The following is a 27,235-nucleotide window of genomic DNA, read 5'->3' as shown; positions in this document are numbered from 1 at the left end:
GTCAGCTGAGTGTTGTTTATTTGCTTGATATGTGTTTATGTCTAACTGTTGGGTATCAGTTACTTAGCTAATTGTATAGCGATTTTGGAAAGTAATTATGTCTTTATAATGTTCAAAGTTTTTTAAACACATTCAAAGGTAATGTTTGCCACAATACTGCATAATAATTTAGTATGCACTAACAACCATTATTGTTTAGCCTATTGTTTGTTTGTTGTGTGTCGACTTTCTTCTAAAGCTGTGTTTCAAATGTTACCTCATTAGCACAACATAATGGACATTTAGTATTGTGTGCCAATTAGCCATACATACATTGACTAACACCAACCTTACAAAATTTTTGACACATAATTATGGCTGTGATGTGGTAAACGTTCATGTTAGTAATGATGCTAGAATATTCCCAACACATGTGAGTGTTAACTCTAAGAAATTTCCTCTTACACTGACAGTTTTTTACACATAACACATTGCACATAAATCACTTTTCACATTTATTACTGTACAACATGTGTTTTCATTACAAATAACTGCTATTGTGTAGACCTAGTTTTGTCAACAATGTGTATCCAGCTGCAGGGTGGACTATTTCTTAGGCTGTTCTTTGGTGGCTGACGTGGGTTTGGTTTGGGCAGTGGAGCAGGTTCGGCTGGATCTTCGAACTGGTGATGAAATTCGGGTCTGTGTAGGTGTGTTGGTCCCTGAGCTGGAACCTTGTTGGTGTTGTGCCAACAAATTAATATTTTGGCTGAGGTTTGCCAGGGTTGCGGTAAGTTGTGTTGTGGCTGTTGTGTTGTTGTCTATGATGCGAGACATGGTTTCTGATAAAATTTGATTACTTTGAACTAACTGAATGAGGGCCTGTTGATGTCGGTGTTGCTCATCCATTATGCGCTGAAAGGTAACAATAAGTTGGCTGTTATCTGCTCTCATCTGCTCCATACTGTTTGCGACTCTGCATAGCTGGACATTGAGCCTGCTTGTGTTTCTACACAGTCTCGGTAGATGATGGGGCAGACAGGCTAGGTATTGGGTGTGTGTGCGTAGGCAATCAATATTCTGTGCCTGTTGTTGGTTCCATGTTGCCCAAAATGATGGCTCAGGTTGGTGGGGTGGGGTTGTTTGGCTCAATTGTGGGTGTGGTGACATTTGAGGTGGCGGGGTACTTTCCTGAGGCGTGCTTGGTTGGTGAACATCTATTGCTTGCAGTTGGAGGGTGTATGTTTCCTGTTCAGATTCCTGCTGGGCTTCCGGGGGCATGATGTCTGGTTCTGTATGGGTTTTAAGGGAACAACATTTGAGTGTATTTTTAAATTATGTTGGTTTTGATATTTAGTTTAACTTTCTAGACTTGTTTGTCAAACATTTTTCTTAAGCAAATTAGGATGTTCACCTAGACTCGTATACACAATCAAAAAGACAAATTCTGATGGTTTTTATGTTGACAAAAATGACTTCAAAACAAAAGTGGACACATGTTTGACAAATAACACACTTACGAAACAAACAGACAGAGGTATAAAGTTTACACCATGAAAAAAAGTGATTTGTCACCCGCCATATCGTACTTCCATTAAAATATAAAACAATAAATGACAATTTGAATTCTATCACCATTGTGAAAGGGTGTGAAACTACCTGAAGCTCAATATTTTACTATTTAAAACAAAATATATATATATATACTACTGTAAGGCGCAAGAGAACACTTTTTTTTTTTTTTTTTAAATATATTTTTATTGAAGAGAAGTCGAATATGCTGGTACAAGACAAACAGGAGATGATGACTCCAAATGAGATATTCAAAATTACATACACGTTATCCCGTGGGGAATAACCAATTGTAGCATCAACAGGGAAGTACATCATCGCAACCATATATATATATATCGACAGCAATTTTTTGTGTTTAACTTAAAAATAAAGAGAAGGATAGAAGGAGAAAAGAAAAGAAGAGAATAAGAGAGAGAGGGGGAGAAGGGACGGGGGGGGTGGGGGAGAGTGGGGGATCATCATAGTAACATACATACAGGGTAAAACCATGTCAAGGGAGGTAGCACCTCCTAACTGGACTCTTTACCAGATTTATAACTGTGGACAGTATATTACTTCTTTTGCTTATTGAGAACCATATGACGGAGGGAGTCACACTCCGGCATTAGAGGGCGTAGTATAGGTGAACCATGGGTCCCATATTCTCCTATATTTCTCTGACCTGTCCCGTAAAGAGGCCGTGATTTTCTCCATCATGGAAATATGCCATATTTTGGCTATCAACATGCTCCTAGGGGGGGTAATGGTTTTTTTCCAAGTTTTAGCTATCACACATCTAGCGGCGTGTAGAATTTGGAGTACCAGGTTACTCGCCTGGATGTCAAAGTTGGGGAGAGGTAGGCCCAGGAGGGCCGACCAAGGGCCCAATACTACTCGCGAGTGGAAAATGGAACCAATGAGGGTTTCCACCTGTGCCCAAAACGCACATATTTTGGGGCAAGACCACCAGATGTGCTTAAAGTCTCCAGTCTGGCCACATCCGCGCCAACATAATGGGGATGACCCGGGAAAAATCTTATGCAGTGTTGCTGGGACCCGATACCATCTAGTATAGACTTTATAAGAATTTTCCTTCACTAAGGAGGAAATTGAGGACTGGGCTACGTTTTGCCTGATGATTTCCCATGAGTCCTCTGCAGGGGGTGGGCCAAGGTCCTGTTCCCATTTACGCTCATGGGGAAGTATGTTCGCTGCTTTCAGAGAACGTAGTAAGCCATAAAGTATGGAGATAATACCCTGTCGCATAGGAGAATAAATACACAAACGTTCCAAGGGGGTAAGTTGACGTATGACTTGGGATTTTGAGAGGGAGCTTAGGAAAGAACGAATTTGTAAATACTCATAAAATACAGGTTGGGGGATATCATATTTGTCCCGTAGGGACTGCAGGGAGCGCCAGGAGGAACCCTCTATGAAGTCAAACACCAGTCCCGGGCGCGGGCTCAGGTGGAACCATGGGTGGGACCGTAAGGTGGAACCAGGGGGGAAATCTTGATTGTCCCAAATGGAAGTAATGGGCGAGGGGAAAGTGGATAAACCATAATGCCGAATGCAGAAACACCACAGGGAGCAGGTAAATTTAGTGGGGGGGAGGCATGTTTGCCTTGTCTGGACTGACTTGGTCGGCGTTAGTAGGGATACCAAAGTGGAAACCCCGGCTGCTAGCCGCTCAATTCGAATCCAGGGTAGATGGGGCGCTGGGGAAAACCAGGCGACAGCCTGGCTTAGGTGAGTTGCGTGATAATATTTGCGAATGTCCGGCAAACCTCTGCCTCCAGCTAGTGGGTCACGTACCAAAGTAGAGGTCTTAATTCTAGGAGGCTTGCCTGACCATATGAATTTTAGGAAGAGTCTCTGCATTCGGCCTAAGGCCTCAGCGGGAATGCGTATGGGAATTGTTTGAATCAGGTATAAGAGCCTGGGTAGGATGTTCATCTTTACTGAGACTATCCGTCCGAACCAGGCTATAATCTGCTTGTCCCACGCCCGAAGGTCCGACTCTATACACTTAAATAAGGCTGGGAAGTTCTCTGAGTATAGGGAGTCGTAGGAGTTTGTGATGAACACGCCTAGGTATTTAATTTTTTTGGAGCGCCAGGCGAAATTAAGAGAACACTTTTTTTTTTGTTAAAAAAAAAAATTGGTTTTTGAATTTAAACAATTTGCAAGCCATGTGCTTGCTGCTGTGGATAAGTACTATGATTATTACATTTTTTGGCTGATGTGTAATTTGTGTTTTGTGTTTACTCACCAGACAGCTGAGGAGAATGTGGACCCTGTGATTGAGTACTCTCCAAAATGTGTTCTGGTGGCTGAGGCAACACAGTAGAAATACGACGTGGGGGTGTGCTTAATGCTGGTGTTGGTGCGACGTCAGGATGACGTCTCTTGCTAGGCCTGCTCGTGTGGCTGCCAGACCCCTGTGAAGGACGTCTTTGTGGACTGTGATGCGATGTTGAAGTTCCTATGGATTATTGCAAACATTAGACTTTTTTTTTTTTTGTGGTGGACACATTAACAGGTGTCGTTTTTGCGTTACCTGTATCGCCAGCATCCACAGATCTTGACAGTGTTGCTTGTGTTCTGGAAGTGGAGGCTTGCTTTCGTACTGTAAAAATGATACATTGGTGTTTATGACCTTTAATTACAGTGTGTACTTTTGTAAGCAGCAACATTTAGTGATGTGGACATATGTTTAACATGGTTCCGGTATGAATGGTCGACCATGTAATGGTCGACAGTCATTAGGTCGACCACTATTGGTCGACATGGACACATGGTCGACATGGGCACATGGTCGACACATGAAAGGTCGACACATGAAAAGGTCGACATGAGTTTTTTAACTTTTTTGGGTGTCGTTTTTTGCGTAAAGTGACTGGGAACCCCAATTAGTGCACCGCGTCCCTTCGCATGGCTCGCTTCGCTCGCCATGCTTCGGGCATGGTGCCTTCGCTTCGCTCGGCACAGATTACCGTTACAATCGTAGTCCACGTGGATCGTAAAGTATGGAAATGTTCCCCAAAAGAAAAAAAAGTAAAAAAAACTCATGTTGACCTTTTCATGTGTCGAGTCGACCTTTCATGTGTCGACCATTTTCATGTGTCGACCATGTGTCCATGTCGACCATGTCAATGTCGACCAATAGTGGTTGACCTAATTACTGTCGACCATAACATGGTCGACCTTGTGAACGGATACCGTTTAACATTATGGGTACAGTTTCTAACAATAAATGTTGAAACAATGGTTTGGTTCATTTTTTGTAAACGACTAATGTGGTTCCATTTCCAAAGACATAAACATAGCCAAGTAGTCTAATTTTCCTTGGCCAACAGCTGAATATACACACATGTATTACCATATATTTTACATTATTACATTTATGAGTATTTTTTTTTTTTTTATTTAAAATCCGGGGAAAAAAAGATTTTTATATTTAAAAAAAACATACAATACTTAGCCATCTACACTAACATATTGGCCACAAAGACAAGTAAAAAACAGCAGACATTAAACAAAATTCACAAAAAAAAAACCATTACTACCTAACACCTCACTATACAAACACAAAATATATTAAAAAAACACAGAAATAGATAATCAATTTAGAACATAAAAATATATTAACAATACAATATCATTTTAAAAATACTAATTAGACATAAACACATATGCAGATATAACAGATTAGTAATAATACACTCACCATCAGGCCTAGGACGATCCGAATCCCGCACATTAGTCGCACCAACAACTTCATGCGGAATAAGGGTCCGCACAGGTTCCTCCCACTCCCGATAAGACGCTATAAAGGGATTGCCACCCCCTGTTTGCCTGGCTGACTTAGCCTCCTTTGCCATCTTGGCCTTGACACGGCGCTTGATGTCGTAGAATCTCTTCCGACACGTGTCCTCGGTCCTCTTCACCACACCCTCACTGTTTACTGCCGCTACTATCTTCCCCCACAGAACAGTTTTCCTGCGCGAAGGCACCTTGCCCGCATCACGCCCAAACAGCTGGCGATGATGGCGCATCAACTCATGCACCAAAGCCATATTTTCCGCAAAGCTAAATTTAACATTTCTGCACGTCTTGGTAGTGGTGCGTGGCTGCAGAGCAACACCACCATCACTGTCACTATCACTCGAGGCCACAGCAGCAACCTCACCCTCCTCCACCTCACTAACCTCCTCCCCCTCACTCACCTCCTCCACCTCACTCACCTCCTCCCTCTCACTCACCTCTGACTGGGACATAATAATGACAAACAACAAATAACACTAATAAAAAAAACCCCACAAAACACACTCCACCACTACCACTGCACACCAACCACACACACACACACACACACACACACACACACACACACACTCACAAACAATGACAATAGACTGAAAGTAAAATGCACAAACACTAAAAATGACACAAACTTTTAAGAGACCACACAACAATTACCACAAGACTACTTACACACACAATACAGCACTCAACAATCGCAAGAAACCTCCAAAACCGACCAACAAATCACCAACTCCAAAGCACCAACTTCCTCTCACCTCTCCATTAGCTAAACCCACGAGGTGCGGCTGGTTGGGGGCGTTTTTATACTAATGAGCACAGACACTCCTCCATGACAAACAACCAATCACGGACGAGTGACGAAAACGAAAGTAAGAAAATAACGCGGCCGGGAAGGGTCAAAAACACTGCCGTGGAAATGAAAGATACGAATTCGTAAAAAGACCACAAAATACGGCCGGGAAAACAAGAGTCGGCCACGAACACATAAAAAAAATGCGAATGACATCGACATCGGAAAATACGAAAACATAAATTACGAACGCTTAGTAAATGAGCCGTAAAAAAAACAAAAAGTTGCAAATTCACACTACCGATGTCAGTCGCGTTTCAACTTCAAACAAATTCTGAACATTACGAATCTTAGTAAATATAGTGTACCCCTATGTTTGTTTTATTTTATGTTCAGCAAAAATATATTTATTTTATATGTCCCTATTCCATTAAAAAAAAGTGTAATCAGCAGACCTCAGATCAACATGGGGCAACCGAATAAGATGATTACTATACTCTCCAGCTGAGCTGCCTTCTGTTCTGCTTAAAGCTTCATGCGTTCAGATTGGTGGACAGCTCCAGCCATCCACCAATCAGTGTGTGGAAGCATCCCACCACTGTGATTGGTGGATGGACAGAGTCATTCACTAATCAGCATCAAGGCTCTGCAGCCTAACACAGGGGCAGATGTATTAAGCCTGGAGAAGTGATAAAGCAGTGATAAGTGCAAGGTGATAACGCACCAGCCGATCAGCTCCAATATGTAAATTGACAGATAGGAGCTGATTGGCTGGTGCGTTATCACCTTGCACTTATCACTGCTTTATCACTTCTCCAGAAATAATACATCTGCCCCACAGAGCGGATGACGCTGCAGTGCCTGTGAAAGCTGCCGGCGGCTTGGAGACAGACGTGATCAGGGATTGCGCAGCTGATCATCTACATCCACCGCTTCGGGGCCCTGGTGGCAGCTGTGTAGAAATCGCCGGGCTGCCAGTGTTGTACTAGCACAACGGCAAGCAGCAGAAGGAAGTAACTAGAGACATTGATTGGCTTCCAGTCTATGAGCCTCCAGCTGCTGATTGGCTGGCAGTCCAGAAGCTCCCTTTGATTCACGGCCAGTGCCACGATGGTAATGTCGCTGGCGCTGTCTCTAGTTACATTATGGCTGCTGCTTGCCGGTGACCTATCTGCAACACTGGCGGGCCGGCACTATCTACAATGCTGCAACACCGGCCCCATTTCTGTCCAGGCCCGGGACAAAAGTATCCTCAGAGCCCCCTTGATGGCGGCATTGGGCAGGTGTATGTGTTTCGGAAGTTACCTGCTGTTTTCAAGGCATTGGTGGCGGAAAAACAACTGTCATCGCCTGGGGGACCTAATCCGTCCTGTTTTAGGCATCTCAAGCAGAGGTCCCGCAGTCACCCCCTCAAAGATTTTACCAGATTTTCATTCCAACCAACTAGTTGGTTGGTTGGTTGGTTGGTTGGTTGGTTGGTTGGTTGGTTGGTTGGACAGAAAATCCTAAGTTATATGGCCAGGTTAAGTGGAGCTATTCATCTGTACTGTTTATAGGATCTGTGCGTATTTCTTTAGTAATATCAATCTGGGTTATTCACAAGACCTGCCCAGTGTTTCTGTACAGTTCTATTACCTGTGCTATTCGTGAATCTGGTGCTCTGCTACTTTACTGTGTATATCACTTGTGCTATTTGTGAGATCTAGCTATCATTTGTATACTGTGCAAGTAGAGTACATGTTTTCTGTTAGCATTTCTCTACAGGAAAGTGGTCTGTCTGTGCTTTGCCAAAAACCTGGTTCATGTCACCATTGTCCATTGTACAAACTACTTTTTTCATTTGGAAGATAGCAATTATCTGGACTATGGGGGTCATTCCGAGTTGTTCGCTCGCAAGCCGTTTTTAGCAGCTTTGCACACGCTAAGCCTACGCCTACTGGGAGTGAATCTTAGCATAGTAAAATTGCGAACGATGTATTCGCAATATTGCGATTACACACCTCGTAGCAGTTTCTGAGTAGCTTCAGACTTACTCGGCATCTGCGATCAGTTCAGTGCTTGTCGTTCCTGGTTTGACGTCACAAACACTCCCAGCGTTCGCCCAGACACTCCTCCGTTTCTCCGGCCACTCCTGCGTTTTTTCCGGAAACGGTAGCGTTTTTTCCCACACGCCCATAAAACGGCCTGTTTCCGCCCAGAAACACCCATTTCCTGTCAATCACATTACGATCGCCAGACCGATGAAAAAGCCGTGAGTAAAATTACTAAGTGCATAGCAAATTTACTTGGCGCAGTCGCAGTGCGGACATTGCGCATGCGCATTAAGCGGAAAATCGCTGCGATGCGAAGATTTTTACCGAGCAAACAACTCGGAATGAGGGCCTATGCAGGAAAACTGTTACCAAGTAAGCATTTCTCTACACTGAAATTATATGTGCTATGCGGAAAACCTGTTGACTATTAAATATTTCTTCACTTTGCAAACTACCTGTGCTATTTGGAGACCCAGTATACCCTGTATATCCATGCAGTATAATTATCAGTGCTCTTTAGAAAACCTGCTAGCATATTTTTCATTGTAAATTACTAGTGCTAGCTGTTTTTTTATATAGAGTTTTAGTTTTCCTAGTTGGCATACAGTATTTAGCGAGAGCATTTTGGTTGTTGGTGCAATCCAGTTTTATGGTAGACTTAGCAAGTGCTTTTTTTTAAATGACATTTAGCAAGTTTGAAGTGTCTTGTTTCCTTTAAATACTGTTTATGTATCTGTTATTTTGAGCCTGCACTGCCCAGAGTTAGCCCTGGAGGCTGTTGAGTTGCCTGTGAATGATAGTAGTTCCAGGAAAGGGGTTGTTATAGGAGAATCACTCGGCAAGTGGATTTTGCAGGCACAGAATCATTAAAGGCACTCATAAATCATGCTACAACAAATTTTGATGGCTGTGGGATAATGTGAAAAACAAGTTATTGCTATACTGGGTGTGGGGCAAGATTTGCGCAGGGTGGAGGAATATTATTGGGAAGTTGAGTCCAGCACCTTTAGCCTACAAGATACCTCCACCTCCAGGGGTTCTCTGCACAGGACTTCTTTTAACAACAATTTGCAGCGATGAAGTGGGCACACCTCCCCAAGCGAGCCACACCCCCTCAGTGGCGGCTCCAGTTGGCCCTGGGTGCGTGATGCTGGTGCAGTGCCTGCCAATGCCTGTAGTGTTCGTTTAATGTTGTATACACTCACCAACATCCTCCTGCAACAATCTGTGTGTGTGTGTGTGGCGGGGGGTTACGCTGACTGGACTCAAGCAAATGAGCACTATGGGTCTAATTCAGATGTGGTTGGAGTAGCAGCGTGTGCTGCAAAGTCCAGTGTTCGGTACTCTACATCCAACCTGTACTGCAGATGTATGGGTCTGCGACGACAGTCACACTATGGCATCAGACTGTCAGTGATTGATAGCCTGATGCCGTTTGGAGAGGGGTGGCGACGGTCTCCGTTTTTCCAAACATCGCCACCGTTGCAGGGAAGGGAGGAGGGTGGAGATTTTCTGGGCTCTAGGTAGGACTTGTGGAGGCCAGCTTGAGCAACCCTATGGGCCACGCAGCCAGCAGATGGTGCCGAAGATGATCCGATACTGCATCCTTGCACACAGCTCGAATCACTATTGCAGCAGGAGGTGTGACACTGCATTACCATATTAGAGCTATCGTTGCGATAGCTACTCCAGCCACATCTGAATCAGGACCAATGGCTCTATATAGGATAGTAAATAGAGGCCATTATACCTTTAACCTATACACCACTGTTCCATGCTAATAGGTTGTTTATACATACGGTATGAACGATTCAGCACTATGCATATTCATTGCATACATATCCAATGAGGCTCAAATCCGCTTCTGCCCTTGAGGCTCCTGCTCGAACGTACACTGCAAAATTGCTTCATCACCAGGACAGAGATGCTATTCTCAGACTGGTATATGTACTAAGAACCAGGGACGTGCAGTCAGGGGAGACAGTGCCTCCCCTGTCATTAATTAGTAAAATAATACAAAGAAGATACTTTTGACACATAAGTATCTTCTTTATTATTTTACTCATCATTAAAGTGTGCAGAATTAGTTTGGGAGGCACCGATCGTGGTGCCTCCCGTAGTGATTGAGAAAAGATATGGGAGCAGGGGGCGGGCGCGGGCGGGGCCTAGCAATGGGCAGGAAAAGCCCATTGAAATTGCATGGGAAAGCGGCACCTCTAATGGTGCCGCTTTCCTACAGGGACGTGCTTTCAACCTATGAAAGCACGTCCCTGTGAGTGAGGCCACAGTGATTGGCCAGCGGATCCGTCACTGGATCCGCTGTCAATCACTGTGTGGGCAACGGTGGCGGCGGAGGTGTGGGCGGCGGAGGTGCGGGATGCGGCGGGCCGGGCGGCTGAGGTGCTGGCGGTGGAGATGCGGGCGGCGGTAGCAGCCGCGGGACGCGGCAGTACGGACAGTTCTGCAGAGTTTGGCAGCGGAAGCGGTACCCATTTCAAAAATGGCGCCTCAGCGTAATTTTTGAAATTCAAGATGGCCGCCGCGAGCCAATCATGGCTCACCGCGTCATCGCCCCGCCCCCTCCGCTGACTTATATAAGTCAGCGCGAGGCAGCGGCTGTCAGTCCGACGGTGGAGGAGGAGCTGAGAAGAGCTCCTGAAGACCGAAGACGCCGTGGAAGTCCTGGATGGGCGGCGGCTATGCAAAAGAGCTTAGCAGCCGCCGCCCACCAGGTGAAGACGCTGGAAGTCCTGGGAAGGCGGCGGCCATGCAAAAGAGCTTAAAGGCCGCCGCCTCCCAGGTGAAGACGCCGGGGGAAGACGCCAGAAGCCCTGGGCAGGTGGCGCCCCCCCAGGTGAAGACGCCAGAAGCCCTGGGAAGGCGGCGGCCACGCAAAAGAGCTTAAAGGCCGCCGCCCCCAGGTGCAGACCCTGTTTAATAAAGGTTTTTTTTAAAGTACGTGTAGTGTGTTTTTTTAATATTTTCTTTACAGGTGGACTACAGGTGCCAGCGGGCCCTTTATGTTCGGGCATGCTGGCACTTGTGGTTCTCCAAGTGCCAGAATGCTTGGGCAGGCTTGCTGGGACCTGTAGGCCACCTGTAAAGAACAATATTACTATTCTTTACAGGTGGACTACAGGTGCCAGTGGGCCATTTATGTCCGGGCATGCTGGCACTTGTGGTTCTCCAAGTGTCAGCATGCTGGGGCAGGCTTGCTGGGATCTGTAGGCCACCTGTAAAGAACAGTATTAGCATATAATGAACCCCGCACCCAGTCTGGTTATTGCTCAGGAGGGGGGACCCCATTTTAATTTTTTGGGGGCCCCACTTTCCGAGGAATTCCAGCCCTGGGCTGACTGGTTTGGGGGGTGTTTAATGGCATGGCAGGGGGACCCCACACTGAGTGTCTCCCCTGCTATGGCATTACCCCCCCCCCCCCTGGCTGGTTCTGCCTGGTGCTGGTGTTAGCGGTGTGGGGGGACTGCACTTTTTTTTTTTCGGGCGGGGGGGTGGGTGTTTAGCTGCAGTGCCTCCCCAGCCCCTGACCTCACCGCACGTCACTGCTAAGAACCCCACTGAGGAATTAGCATTTCCTAATTTTGGTTCTGTGGTCTGGGGACGGTCATGTGTTCGGCGCTCGGGATCCCGACGGTCACCAAGCCAACGCCGGAATCTCGCCCGCTTACCAGCCCGACAGTTGGAATGCCGACTGAAAGGGACTATTCCCACCCGCAAGGATCTTTGTTGTGCTCGCCCCCCCCATTGGCATTCTGCTGCCGGGAGCCTGGGGTCAGTATGCTGACCGCCGGGATCTCCAACACCTTTATGCTGTCATCCATGATTCATAAGGGCAGGGCTGCTCTCTTTATCAGTCCTAGTGAGGTGGCACTGCAGCAGTTTGACATCTAATGACTATCTTTTTTTTGTTTGCTTAATACTGTATTAGTGTCTAGCTCACTGATAATCGTGCTGTTACTTCTTTTTCTTTTAGAAGGGAATTCAATTGTTTTGTGGGCGCCCAATCGTAATCGATGCCCATTGAAACAATTCAATCGTCCCACCCCTGGGTGTGAGTACCTCATTGTACACCTACAAATGATGGGTTTAGCTGCGCAAAGTGGCTTTACCCCCACCTAAAGTACTGCTTTGGGTGCCCACACCTGGAGGCTGCGAGCTGAAGTGTGTGTGTGTGTGTATGTGTATCCGCGGTTATTTGCACCAGAACAGTGCAACAATTGAATTGCTCCGTTTGGCACCATCTAATGCCAGCAGTGGGGTGAAACATCTGAATCACCCCCTTAGTGTCTAGGGAGGGAATTCAGTGGTTTTGGGTGTACAAATTGACTGTATAAACGGGACTGTTTAGATGCCCAAACAATTCTCACAATTCAGTTGTTTGGGTGCACATGCATATCGCGCATGTTGCGCCCAAACAGACAGGGTTTAGCCACATAAAACAGCTAAACCAATCTAAAGTCCTGCTTTGAGTTTGGACGGGATCCAGTTAATTTGCCGGCTGTTGGGATCCCGGCAGTCAGGATACTGATGCCGGAATCCCGGCGCATAGGGACTATTCCCACTTGTGGATCCAGAGAAGAGCTTATACTATTACACCTGGGGACCTGGGGGTGATTGGGCCATGTGTATAAGAACTTTATGCTCAATCTGTTAGACCAGAGTGTCCAAACAAAAACTACTCTCATCTAGCTTTGATGATTGAATCATTTGTCGTAAACTATACCCCTGATGAAGTCTCGGCAAGAGACGAAACGCGTTGGAGCATGTGTTCCTTTTGTGACCTTCAGTGCACATGAATAGGAGAAAAAGGATATCTGTGAAATAATGGACACTTTTTTTGTTATATTTTATGATTTTTAATAAATATGTGAAATAAATGAAACGATTTTGTCATTTTAGATTTTAAGAGTTATATTTCACCAATTGGTTCTTGCTGATGGTTTAACGATTTATGTCATAATAGCATAGAGGCGTCTACTCACTATTGTTGTATATTGTCCATTCAGGTCTTCCTAACAGGGAACTCAGTGAAAATGGCTGACTATGATTATATTTTAATTGTATTTTTCTGCTGCGAGGTACACTGGGCTCCACAAGGAATAACATCGGGGTGTAGAGTAGGATCTTGATCCGAGGCACCAACAGGCTCAAAGCTTTGACCTTCATCCCAAGATGCACAGCACCGCCTCCTCTATAACCCCGCCTCCGTGCACAGGAGCTCAGTTTGTAAGTTGTGCCATGCAGTAAGCAGGCCATATTTTAAGCTTAATTTCAGAAAAAAGAAGAAATATGAAGACTTCAAGGGCTGCAGCTTTACTGAATGTCAGATAAACATCCTCTGCTGCAGCTCCATCACTCCCCCAGTGGCGCTGTATATTCCCGCGCCCTGGTTGCCGGGTCACTACAGCGGAGGCTCCGTTGTGCTTCTGGTCAGTCACACACACACGCCGCTGCCCTCCGGGATCGCGTGGCCGCAGGTACAAGGGGAGGTAAGGGGTCTCTTGGGCCTGCTATTATCGCGATCCGGCGCGGCCGTGGACGCTGTAAAGGGCAGCCGCTCCACTAGTCACCGGTACACAGGGCACAGGTGGTTTTTTTTCTCTTATAAAAACCCGTTTTCATACAGCCCGCAGCGCCCGGTGGGGAAACCAGCAGGGGGATAAGGCCTGACCTGTAGCCCCTCCCCCAGCCCCAGGGCGCCATTTGGGTAAATGCTCCCACCCTGGAGCTGCATATCTCTCCCTCACTCCCTGTCAGCCGCCATCACACGGAGCTGCGCTGTTCCTGGGACTGCTGGGGCAAATCCTCCTCTGTAAAGCCGCCTGCTCGCCAGCACTGTGCATTTTACAGGAGACTTAAATATTCTACCTGTCAAGGGACAGTGTTAGTTAAGAAAGAGTGCATACATTCAGGGTTGTGTGGTACAAACACCCTGTGATATACATCCAGTATCTACTGTATTTTGTTATATCTATTGTTTACATATATAGCTATACTGAGTATTACTTTGTATTGCTAGTCCAGTGCAGTTTTATGTTGGTATAATTCCTGCATGGTATGCTTGTGACTATATATGTGTGTGTGCATGTAGCTGCTGCGTGGCTGCCATCTCGGGTATTTCACTCAGCTTGCTACTCCTATATTCTGTAACCTGAGAGGGCTAAGTGTATCAGGTTTTCTGAATAATATAAGTATTTCACAAGATATACTTGTAAGATTGCTAAATTGATTTCTCACAAATATTTAAAATGCCCGCTCTAATATATATTGCAGACGCCAGGCGCATCTTATTACCATATACAATAAAAGTGCGCTGTACATCGCAAAACACTGTATCCCATAGGAGAAAACAATACACCCACACCTTATCTGAGTTCCAAAGCTCATTGAAGTATATATTTGCTACTAAAAGGATATGGATTCAATATATATTACAAAGTACAGTATACCTATAGTTACATGAATACAACTCACACAGTAAGCAGTTAAAACATAGTTACATACAATTACATACAGTTACATGCAGTTACAGACCAGCGATACAATACCATTCCCTCAATGCTTATGTCTCTCTCTTTCTGTAAAATCATGCCGGGACTCCATCTTACGCTGAGACCAAAACAGGAACAGAGCTGGCAATAACTCCATCATCGTCTCAGACCTTACAGCAACTCTGAGACCAAAACAGGAACTACCTTCCTGTGTGACCAGCAAAATGTGTTAACTAGTTTCTGGGGGAGGGATTCACGATGAGTCACCAGTTTCTTTGCATATGGTAATCAGATTCAGCCTTGAAGACATCCAAAGGGCTGGCCTGTGTTTCCTGTCCACTACCTGTTTGGAACTTCTATTGTTCTAATAAAAGTGATTTTAGCTTTTATACATGTAATCATAACTATTTGTTGCAATGTCCTACAACTGAATAACAAGTATCAAATTAATCTACACATTAAGCTGGTTGTTTTAATAGTAAATATGACAGGTCTATCTTGCTTCGTTCAAATAATACACATTAATGACATTAATTCATTAGATATAATTTTAAATCATCATGATGTCTGGCGCTTGATATTATTATAATTATGTACTGTATGAAATAAGTGTCAAATCCATCTCTGGCATGTCCGTGTAAATGCGTGTGTTACCATATATTGCTGTGCTCGCTGCGCATATTTGCAAGTATAGCGACTTAAATGTGTGTAGTTTGTATGTTCTCTTTATGTAATATTTTTTACTTCAACACTTGCCGTGTATTTTTCTTTGTCATTCATAGTCACTATATATATATATATATATATATACAAACAAATCTAGAAAACCACAGCACTCGCCACCCCAGAAGCAGGGTGCAATGTCTGCACTCACCACTCATAGGGTGGGGTGCATGCAGCCCATGGCCACCTACCCAAATGCATACAAACAAAAAGTTCAGCACTCACCATAGCAAGCTCACTTATCCTCACAACATCAATAAATAAATAAATAAATAAATGATGGGGGTTTAATCATACTTGCCTACTCTCCCGAAATGGCCGTGAGGCTCCCGAAAATCGGGTGACCCTCCCGGCCCCCCGGAAGAGCAGGCAAGTCTCCCGATTTGAGGGGTCCCCCCTGCCCGTCCGCCCACTTTGTGTGTATAGTGGGTGGTCGATGACGTGAGTCTTGCTGAATTGCGTCATCATAGCCACGCCCCCTGCAGTGTAATGCCGGTGATCGCGGCATTACAGAGTGGGGGCGTGGCTTAGAAAAGGTGTCACCGTAACCCTACCCCATCCCGCCCTTGCTCCGCCCCGTCCGGCCTCCGGTCCACCCCCTCCTTACATCACAGCGCTCCCCGGCACGCCTATTGAGCCGACCTGGCTGCTCTCTCCCGCAGAGAGCAGCCAGAATGTCGGTAAGTATGGGTTTCGTTAGTGAATGCACGGAAGCCTGCAAACCGCTCACCAAGGTACCCCACCTTCTTGCAGGTCCTACACTATTACAAAGTCTCAAAAATTAAAACCTGGCAACTGTATCACACATAATATAACTGCAAACATGCCCACTAGGTTTAATGTGTATCTGCCAAACATCTTATGGCTTTTAAAGGTACACTAGTCACCTGACTTTATTTGTTTATTGATGTTGTGAGGATAAGTGAGCTTGCTATGGTGAGTGCTGAACTTTCTGTTTGTATGTATTTGGGTAGGTGGCCATGGGATGCATGCACCCCACCCTATGAGTGGTGAGTGCAGACATTGCACCCCGCTTCTGGGGTGGCGAGTGCTGTGGTTTTCTAGATTTGTTTGTATATTGCAGGGTTAATCTTTGGTTAACTCTTATTAACCGCGGTCACAGGCCTTTTCATGCACCCCTGTGTAATCTCACTTGTTCTAAACCTGTGTCAGCTGCTCCTTAGTAATTTATCAGCCAGTGTCAAGTGACTAGTGTACCTTTAAAAGCCATAAGATGTTTGGCAGATACACATTAAACCTAGTGGGCATGTTTGCAATTATATTATGTGTGATACAGTTGCCAGGTTTTCATTTTTGAGACTTTGTGATAGTGTAGAGAAGGTGGGGTACCTTGGCGAGCGGTTTGCAGGCTTCCGTGCATTGGCCAATTCACTAACTAAACCCCTATCATTTCTTTATTGATGTTGTGAGGATAAGTGAGCTTGCTATGGTGAGTGCTGAACTTTCTCTTACGTCCTAGAGGATGCTGGGGACTCCATAAGGACCATGGGGTATAGACGGGCTCCGCAGGAGACATGGGCACTCTAAAGACTTTAGACTAGAATGGGTGTGCACTGGCTCCTCCCTCTATGCCCCTCCTCCAGACCTCAGTTAGATCCTGTGCCCAGAGGAGACTGGGTGCATTGCAGGGGAGCTCTCCTGAGTTTCCCTGTAAAAATACTTTTTGTTAGGTTTTTTATTTTCAGGGAGCACTGCTGGCAACAGGCTACCTGCATCGTGGGACTGAGGGGAGAGAAGCAGACCTACTTAAATGATAGGCTCTGCTTCTGAGGCTACTGGACACCATTAGCTCCAGAGGGTCGGAACGCAGGTCTCACCCTCGCCGTTCGTCCCAGAGCCGCGCCGCCGTCCACCTCACAGAGCCGGAAGATAGAAGCCGGGTGAGTATAAGAAGAAAGTAGACTTCAAAGGCGGCAGAAGACTTCAGATCTTCTCTGAGGTAACGCTGCGCGCCATTGCTCCCACACACAACACACACTGCAGGCACTGATGGGTGCAGGGCGCAGGGGGGGCACCCTGGGCAGCAATAATAAACCTCTAGGACTGGCAAACATATTTATATATAGGCTGCAGAGGCAGTTTATTAGATAATCCCCCGCCAGTATAAATAATTTGAGCGGGACCGAAGCCCGCCGGTGAGGGGGCGGAGCTTGATCCTTCCAGCACTAACCAGCGCCATTTTCTCCACAGCACACAGAGAAGCTGCTCCCCGGACTCTCCCCTCCTGAACACAGTGACAGAGGGCAACAAAGAGGGAGGGGGGGCACTTGTAATTGGCGCAGGGAGTGTATATATATATATATATAGTTATATAAAAGCGCTGTTTATCTGGGATTTTATTTCCAGTGTCAGTGGGCGCTGGGTGTGTGCTGGCATACTCTCTCTCTGTCTCTCCAAAGGGCCTTATTGGGGAACTATCTCCATTTATAATATATCCCTGTGTGTGTGGGGTGTCGGTACGCGTGTGTCAAGATGTCTGAAGCGAAAGGCTCATCTAAGGAGGAGGTGGAGCAGATGATTGTGGTGTCTCCGTCGGCAACGCCGACACCTGATTGGTTGGACTTGTGGAATGTTTAAATTGCAAATGTGATTTTATTACATAAGAGAATGGACAAAGCAGAGTCCAGGGATAATACAGGGAGTCAGTCAATGGCTTTGGCGGTGTCACAGGGCCCTTCAGGGTCTCAAAAACGTCCCTTATCCTAAATAACAGATACTGATACCGACACGGATTCTGACTCCAGTGTCGACTACGATGAGGCGAGGTTACACCCAAGGGTGGCCAAAAGTATTAATTATATGATTATTGCAATAAAAGATGTTTTGCATATCACAGATGACCCCCCTGTCCCTGACACGAGGATACACATGTTTAAGGAAAAGAAACCTGAGGTAACTTTTCCCCCATCTCATGAACTGAACGTGTTATTTGAAAAGGCTTGGGTAAATCCAGACAAAATACTGCAGATTCCCAAAATAATTCTTATGGCGTATCCTTTCCCCGCACAGGACAGGGTACGGTAGGAATCCTCGCCCAGGGTGGACAAGGCTTTAACGCGCTTGTCCAAGTAGGTGGCGCTACCATCTGCAGATATGGCAGCCCTCAAGGATCCTGCTGATCGCCGACAGGAAACTACCTCAAAGTCAATTTATACACATACGGGTGCTTTGCTCAGACCGGCAATAGCGTCGGCTTGGGTTTGTAGCGCGGTAGCAGCTTGGACAGATAACTTGTCAGCTGACATTGATACCCTAGATAGGGATACCATTTTATTGACCCTAGGTCACATTAAAGACGCAGTCTTATATATGAGAGACGCTCAGAGAGACGTTGGGCTGCTAGGTTCGAGAGCCAACGCCATGGCGATTTCTACTAGGCGAGCCCTGTGGACCCGCCAATGGACGGGTGATTCCGACTCAAAGAGGCATATGGAAGTTTTACCTTACAAGGGTGAGGTTTTATTTGGGGAAGGTCTCGCGGACTTGGTTTCCACAGCTACCGCGGGTAAATCTACTTTTTTTGCCTTATGTTCCCCCACAGCAAAATAAAACTCCACAATATCAGATGCAGTCCTTTCGGTCGCATAAGTCCAGAAGAGGGTGGGGCTATTCCTTCCTCGCCAGTGGTAAGGGTAGAGGGATAAGAATGCCTGCTATGGCTAGTTCCCAGGAGCAGAAGTCCTCCCCGGCTTCTACTAAATCCACCGTATGACGCTGGGGCTCCACTGAGGGAGTCCGCGCCGGTGGGGGCACGTCTTCGACTCTTCAGCCACGTCTGGCTTCAGTCGGACGTGGATCCCTGGGCGAGGGAGATTGTATCCCAAGGTTACAAGCTGGAGTTCGAAGACGTGCCTCCTCGCCGATTTTTCAAATCGGCTTTACCAGCTTCTTCCCCAGAAAGGGAGATAGTTTTAGCTGCAATTCAAAAACCGTGTCAACAACAAGTGGTTGTCAAGGTTCCCCTAGTTCAACAGGGGAAGGGGTACTATTCAACCCTGTTTGTGGTCCCGAAACCGGATGGCTCGGCCAGACCCATTCTAAATCTAAAATCCCTAAACCTGTACTTGAAGAAGTTCAAATTCAAGATGGAATCGCTCAGGGCTGTTATTTCCGGCCTGGAAGGGGGGGATTTTATGGTGTCACTAGACATAAAGGATGCATACCTGCATGTCCCCATATATCCTCCTCATCAGGCGTACCTGAGATTCGCTGTACAGGACTGTCATTACCAGTTTCAGACGTTGCCGTTTGGGCTTTCCACGGCACCGAGGATGTCACCAAGGTAATGGTGGAAATTATGGTACTCCTGCGCAGGCAGGGAGTCACAATTATCCCGTACTTGGACGATCTCATGATAAAAGCGAGATTGGGAGATCAATTGCATAAAAGCGTGTCGCTCTCACTGAGAGTGCTGCAGCAGCATGGCTGGATTCTAAATCTACCAAAGTCACAGTTGGTTCCAACGACTCGGCTATCTTTCTTAGGCATGATTCTGGGGACAGAACAAAAGAGGGTTTTTCTCCCGATGGAAAAACCCCAGGAACTCCAGAACATGGTCAGAGAATTTCAGTGGGACCTTCTGGACAAGTGGTCGGGGTCCCATCTACAAATACATCAGAAAATAAGCCTGTCCCCCAGGGCCAGGGTGTCTCTCCTGTGGTGGCTGCAGAGTGCTCACCTTCTAGAGGGTCGCAGGTTCGGCATTCAAGACTGGGTTCTGGTGACCACGGACGCGAGCATCCAAGGATGGGGAGCAGTCACACAAGGAGGAAAATTTCAGGGACTGTGGTCAAGCCAGGAGGCTTGTCTACACATCAACATACTGAAATTAAGGGCCATATACAACGGCCTACGACAAGCGGAGAATCTTCTTTGCGACCTACCGGTCCTGATTCAATCAGACAACGTCACAGCCGTGGCTCATGTAAACCGCCAAGGCGGGACAAGGAGCAGAGTGGCAATGGCGGAAGCCACCAGGATGCTTTGCTGGGCGGAAAATCACGTAAGCGCTCTGTCAGCAGTCTTCATTCCGGAAGTGGACAACTGGGAAGCAGACTTCCTCAGCAGACACATTCTCCATCCAGGAGAGTGGAGACTTCATCAAGAAGTTTTTGCAGTGATAACAGTCTTTGGGGACTTCCTCAAATAGAAATGATGGCGTCACGCCTGAACAAGAAGCTTCGTAGGTATTGGACCAGGTCAAGGGACCCTCAGGCAGTAGCGGTAGACGCCCTGGTGACACCATGAGTGTTTCAGTCGGTCTATGTGTTCCCTCCTCTTCCTTTCATCTCAAAAATATTGAGAATCATAAGAGAAAAAAAAAAGAGTGCAGACAATACTCATTGTTTCCAGATTGGCCTCGAAGGGCCTGGTATTCAGATCTTCAGGAGATGCTCACGGAAGATCCATGGCCTCTTCCTCTCAGGGAGGACCTGTTGCAGCAGGGGCCCTGCTTGTTACAAGACTTACCGCGGTTCCGTTTGACGGCATGGCGGTTGAACACCGAATCCTAGCTGGGAAAGGTATTCCGGATGAAGTCGTCCCTACTCTGATAAAGGCTAGGAAGGAGGTGACGGCGAAACATTATCACCGTATCTGGATAAAGTATGTATCTTGGTGTGAAGCCAAGAATGTTTCTACGGAAGATTTCCACCTGAGCCGTTTCTCCACTTTCTACGGACAGGAGTGGATATGGGCCTGAAGTTAGGCTCCATTAAGGTACAGATTTCCTTCAGAAGGAATTGGCTTCTCTCCCAGAAGTCCAGACTTTTGTAAAGGGAGTGCTACACATACAGCCTCCTTTTGTGCCCCCAGTGGCACCATGGGACCTTAACGTACTGTTACAGTTCCTAAACTTTCACTGGTTTGAGCCTCTTCAAACAGTTGAATTAAAATCTCTCACTTGGAAGGTGGTCATGTTGTTGGCCTTGGCACCTGCAAGGCGGGTGTCCGAATTGGCGGCTTTGTCTCACAAAAGCCCCTATCTGATTTTCCATGTGGATAGAGCAGAGTTGAGGACTCGTCCTCAATTTTTGTCTAAGGTGGTTTCATCGTTTCATATGAACCAACCTATAGTGGTGCCTGTGGCTACGAGAGACTTGGAGGATTCCAAGTTCCTGGAGGTAGTCAGGGCCTTAAAAATTTACGTAGCCAGGACGGCTCGGGTTAGGAAAACAGAGGCACTGTTTGTCCTGTATGCAGCCAACAAGGTTGGCGCTTCTGCTTCTAAGCAGACTATTGCTCTCTGGATCTGTAACACGATTCAGCAGGCTCATTCTACGGCTGGATTGCGGTTACCAAATGCGGTAAAGGCCCATTCCACTAGAAAGGTGGGCTCTTCTTGGGCGGCTGCCCGAGGCGTCTCGGCTTTACACCTTTGCCGAGCAGCTACTTGGTCGGGTTCAAACACTTTTGTAAAATTCTACAAGTTTGATACCCTGGCTGATGAGGACCTCATGTTTGCTCAATCGGTGCTGCAGAGTCACCCGCACTCTCCCGCCCGGTTTGTAGCTTTGGTATATTACCCATGGTCCTTATGGAGTCCCCAGCATCCTCTAGGACGTAAGAGAAAATAAGATTTTAAACCTACCGGTAAATCTTTTTCTCCTAGTCCGTAGAGGAAGCTGGGCGCCTGTCCCAGTGCGGACATATTTCTGCATGACTTGTATATAGTTATCGCTTACGTAAGGGTTATGTTACAGTTAAGATCAGTCGTTGGCTGATACTGTTTTGTTCATACTGTTAACTGGTTGCATATATTCCAGGTTATACGGTGTGGATGGTGTGGGCTGGTATGAATCTTACCCTTAGATTAACAAAAATCCTTTCCTCGTTCTGTCCGTCTCCTCTGGGCACAGTTTCTCTAACTGAGGTCTGGAAGAGGGGCATAGAGGTAGGAGCCAGTGCACACCCATTCTAGTCTAAAGTCTTTAGAGTGCCCATGTCTCCTGCGGAGCCCGTCTATACCCCATGGTCCTTACGGAGTCCCCAGCATCCTCTACGGACTAAGAGAAAAAGATTTACCGGTAGGTTTAAAATCTTATTTTCTGTTTGTATGTATGTGTGTGTGTATATCTCCTATATAATAGCCCTATTCTGTGACTTTGTGATTCATTTGCTAACGCTGGGCGGAGTCACAAGACTGGGCGGAGTTAGTCAAATGAGTCACAGATCTGGCCAAATCTACAGGAGACTAGGAGCAGAAGCAGATGGTATGGGCATGGCACAGGCAGGGGTGCATACCTCCCAGCTTTCTTCAGGAGCTTTCTTCAGGCAGAAGGAGGGACACACACACACACACACACACACACACACACTCGGCGAAAAGGGGGCGTGGCTTCACGGGAGGGCCCCGTTTTCGTCAGTGAGCTGCTGGCATGCCCCCAGGGGCTGATTATGAGTCCGGGGGGCCCAGGGCACTTGAGACAGTGGAGCCCTATCTCATTGCTGTGCCTGCTGTGGGGTTGGGGGCGTGGCCTAATCGCGGGACGCGCGGCCACGCCCCCTTATGCAAATTCCGATTTTTATTTTTATTTTTTAAATGGGATTTTGGCCCCTCGGCTAGGGCTAAATCCAGAGGGGGTGGTCGCTCCCCCCTACACACCCGCACAGGCAGAAGAAAGCAGGGAGACTGCTGCCTCCCTGCAACACCACAGACCTGCCAATACGCAGCAGCGTGTGCTGACTGTAGCACAATGCTGCCGCTGTTGCTGGCAGGACGGGGGAGCTTCTGAGATGGGACAGAGCTACTCGAGCCGGGGGGCCCCCTAGAACTGTGGGTCCAACGGTACGTACCCCCTGCCCCCCCCCCCCCACTCCCTAATCCGGCTCTGCTGCTGGAACCCCCCCTTAATCCGTACCCCCTGATGCCCCCTCTCCCTCTGTCTCCACTATTCACCGCTGCTCTGCTGCTCTGCTAAGCAGAACAACGAGTACAGGAGCTTTCCAACTGCCCCCCCACCGCGGGACACTGCGACCCGCGGGTGGGACAGCGGGACAGACCCCAAAAAATGGGACTGTCCCGCGAAAAACGGGACATTTGGGAGGTATGGGGGTGGGTGAGGGGGTATGCCATACAGACAGACGTGCACCGGCTCACTGTGTGCTTGACCCCCCACATCAGCATACTCAGCAGGGTCTCTCTGACGCGGAGGAGCGTCACTTTCTGGCACACTCCACGCTTCTTAGCTGCAGTTTTGTGGGGCACCTGCCGCTGTGCAGGTTCCGTACTGCCTCTGTTATCTCCAGCCCCGGCAACCCCACCGCTAGCTGCAGCGCTGCCACCCGCAGTGAGGTGCGCCCAGCTCATTCACACACTTTAGCTGGCGGGTAGCGCTGCAGAAATCCAAGCTGCATGCTATGACCCCCTCCTCCCTCCAGCCGCAGCATCTCCTGGGGGCTAACCAGTCATTTCCAGTCTCACTTTACCACAGTGCCCGGCAGCTGCGCGAGGTCTGCGGTGTGTGACTGAGGAAGGGGGGAGGGATGCGGACGGGCAGAGGAAGCAGGACTCCAGCCTGAGAGAGTCAACCATGCCAAGTCTCCAGCAGCAGCAGATCCCAACAGGTTGGAGTGGAACAGCAGCAGCCAGCAGCAGTGACTCCGGTAAGACACATCTGTCTGTCACCACTGTTTTGTCCCTAATACCAATCTCTCCCGTGCCCTGTGTTCTGTCATGTCCCTGTCACCCCTGGCCTTGCCCTGCCACCCTTATCCTGGCCCTTTCACCCTTATCCTGGCCCTTTCACCCTTATCCTGGCCCTGTCACCCTTATCCTGGCCCTGTTACCCCTATCCTGGCCCTGTCACCCCTGTGCTTGCCCTGTCAACCCTATACTGGCCCCGTCACCCCTGTCCTGGTCCTGCCGCCCCTACCCTGGCCCTGTCACCCCTATCCTGTCCCTGTCATTTCTGTTCTGGCCCCGTTGCCCCTGTCCTGGCCCCGTCACCCCTGTCCTGGCACCGTCACCCCTGTTCTGACCCTGTCACCCCTGTTCTGACCCTGTCACCCCTGTCCTGGCCCCGTCAACCCTGTTCTGACCCTGTCACCCCTGTCCTGACCCTGTTACTGCATACCCTCCAACTACCTTTTATGGCATGTACAGTACCTGCAGCGCCTCCAGACCTCTCCCCAATGCACCACACCTCCGCACCTTCCCCTCCACCACATGCGGCACTCCACCCCTCCCCCACATGCTGTGCCTCCAGACCCCCTACACCACCCGCGGCTCCCACTCCTCCGCCCCTTCACCACCCACAGCACCTCCATGCCCCCTCCACCATTTACCCCCCTTATATGTCTCCCCCCCCACACCTGCCCCCCTCCACCCGCAGCATCTGCAAATACCCTCCTCCATCCGCGGTCCCCCCCTCACCCACCCCTCCCCCACCAATGGCACCCCCGCACCTGCCCCTCCACCACCTGCAGCACCTCCGGACCTCCTTTCCCATCCACTGCACCACCCGTACCTGCCCCTACCCTACCCATGGTGCCTGCGGTCCCCTACCCCACCCCCGGCACTCCCATCCCTTCCCATCCCACAGCACCTCCGGAACCCTTCACCCATCCACAGCATCCCCACACCTGCCCCTCTCCCACCTGTGGCAGCCCTGCCCCTCCCCCACCTGCAGTGCCTCCGGACCCCTCCCCCATCTGCATCCCCCACTCCTCTGCCTCTCCCCCACCCGCAGTACCTCCCGAACCTTCCCCATCCGGGCCCCACCCCCACTTCAGCCCCCCCTCCACCCGCAGCATCTACATACACCATCCGCAGTCCCCCCCAAACCCGCTACATTCTGTACATCGTGCCCTGCAGGTGCTGTTCACGCCGTCGCAAGGGGCTGTGCCTCCTTCACCATCGCACGCCCTTTCATTGTGCAATATTTAACCACTAACAAAGGAATGCAGGTAATACTCCATATAATACAAATATTAAACCCCAGAAAGGCATGCAAGGGTTAAGGGGGCGTAGCCCCTTGCGACGGTGTGAAGAGCGCCCGTAGGGCGCGATGAAGCACCTAGTATATATATATATATATATATAATATAATCTCTTGGATTCCCGGTTTGTGCTGACAGGAAAATCACACTACACTGGGAGTTCTTGCTAGGTATATCGCTGCTAAGATTGTACCATGTTGCCTGATATTGTGCTTATTATGTCAGCTACACGAAGCAACGGAACTGGGGCTTCTCCCACATTGCGTGGTGGTGATGCTGCAGTTACTTTTGATGAAAACATGGCAGCAGAGAGTTCAGGTTCAGGGGGTTCCTTACCCCCCAGTGGATCTGTAGCACCGGGGGCAACTAATGACCCACCTTGGGCTACCTTCTCCATGTTGTTAAATATGCTGGTACTGTAACTAAACTAACGCCCCCTGTGGGACCTCCTATGCCAGTGCAGCAATTTATGGTCCCTACAGTCAATCCGCCGTGGGCGGATCAAATCTCAACACAGTTACAGCACTTGAACTGATCGCTGACTAAACATAATTCTCACTCTCACCCACCTAAGACTAAGATGTCTTTTAAATGGGCCGCTACATCCTAATAATCCACCGCTGTCCCGGACACATCCTCTGAGGAGGATGGTACATATACTGACCCCACAGACAATGACTCCGATGTTTCTGATGGGGAAGGAAAGTCTCTGGTGGATGTCCCTGATTTAATTGAGGCTATCAGGCTCATTCTTCAGGTCTCTGATGAACCTGAGCCTGCGGCTGTCTCTACAAATCCGGACAGATTTAAACGTAAGAAAGTGGTTAAACAAGTTTTACCTCATTCTCAACATCTGGCTGATATACATCAGGAATCATGGGAAAATCCGGGAACAAAATTCACACCGCATAAGAGACTGTTGGCTTGCTATCCTCTCTCTGCGGAGTTATGTAAAAATTGGGAAACTCCTCCGCCTGTATATTCTCATGTGGCACGCATGGTAGTTTCCTCAGCTCTGCCAGTAACTACCGTCACCTCTCTGAAGAAACCAACGGATAGACGTGTGGAGGGTTGTTTGAAAGCGATTTTCACCCTAACGGGGGCTGTGCATAGGCCAACCATTGCAACAACATGGGCTGCTGAAGCTGTTGAGGCGTGGGCTCAGGAGCTGGAGGCGGAGCTGCCTTCCAATGCCTCTGAGCATGCTCAACATTGTCACTCATATATTTCCAGGGCTTCTCTGTACCTTAAAGAGGCAGCCTCCGATGCCGGGGTGCTGGCGGCCAAGGCTGCTACTACGTCCGTCTTGGCTAGACGTATCCTTTGGTTGCGATCCTGGTCGGTGGATATGGATTCTAAGAAAACCCTGGAGATGCTTCCTTTCAAGGGAGACATTCTCTTTGGAGAAGACCTCAATAAGATTGTGGCTGATCTGGCTACTGCTAAAACAGCTTGCCTACCTAGTACGGCTCCTTCCACGCAGAAGGCTTAAAGTACTTTTCCTCGGCCCTTTCGTCCTCTAGGTAAAGCAAAAGGTCAGGCGTACCCAAAGCAAGCTCGTGCTTTCAGACCTGCAAAGCCCAGAGCAAAGCGGGCCTGGGCTGCCCGTCAGCCTGCTTCCAAAACTGACAAGCCTGCTGCATGACGGGGCGGGCCTCCCTCTGGGGGATCCCAGGGTGGGGGGGCCGACTTCTAGGTTTTGCCCAGGAATGGTTGAAGCCGATGCCTGGGTAAGGGAAGTCGTCACTCGAGGTTACGCCGTACCCTTCAAGAATCGCCCCCCTCATTGATTTTGCCTGACAGATGTTCCTCTGGACCCGGTTATGGCAAACACTCTGTATTCAGTGGTACAGTCCCTC

Source organism: Pseudophryne corroboree, chromosome 6 (genome assembly GCF_028390025.1).
Source record: "Pseudophryne corroboree isolate aPseCor3 chromosome 6, aPseCor3.hap2, whole genome shotgun sequence".
Lineage (NCBI taxonomy): Eukaryota > Metazoa > Chordata > Amphibia > Anura > Myobatrachidae > Pseudophryne > Pseudophryne corroboree.
This window is presented reverse-complemented; position numbering follows the sequence as displayed.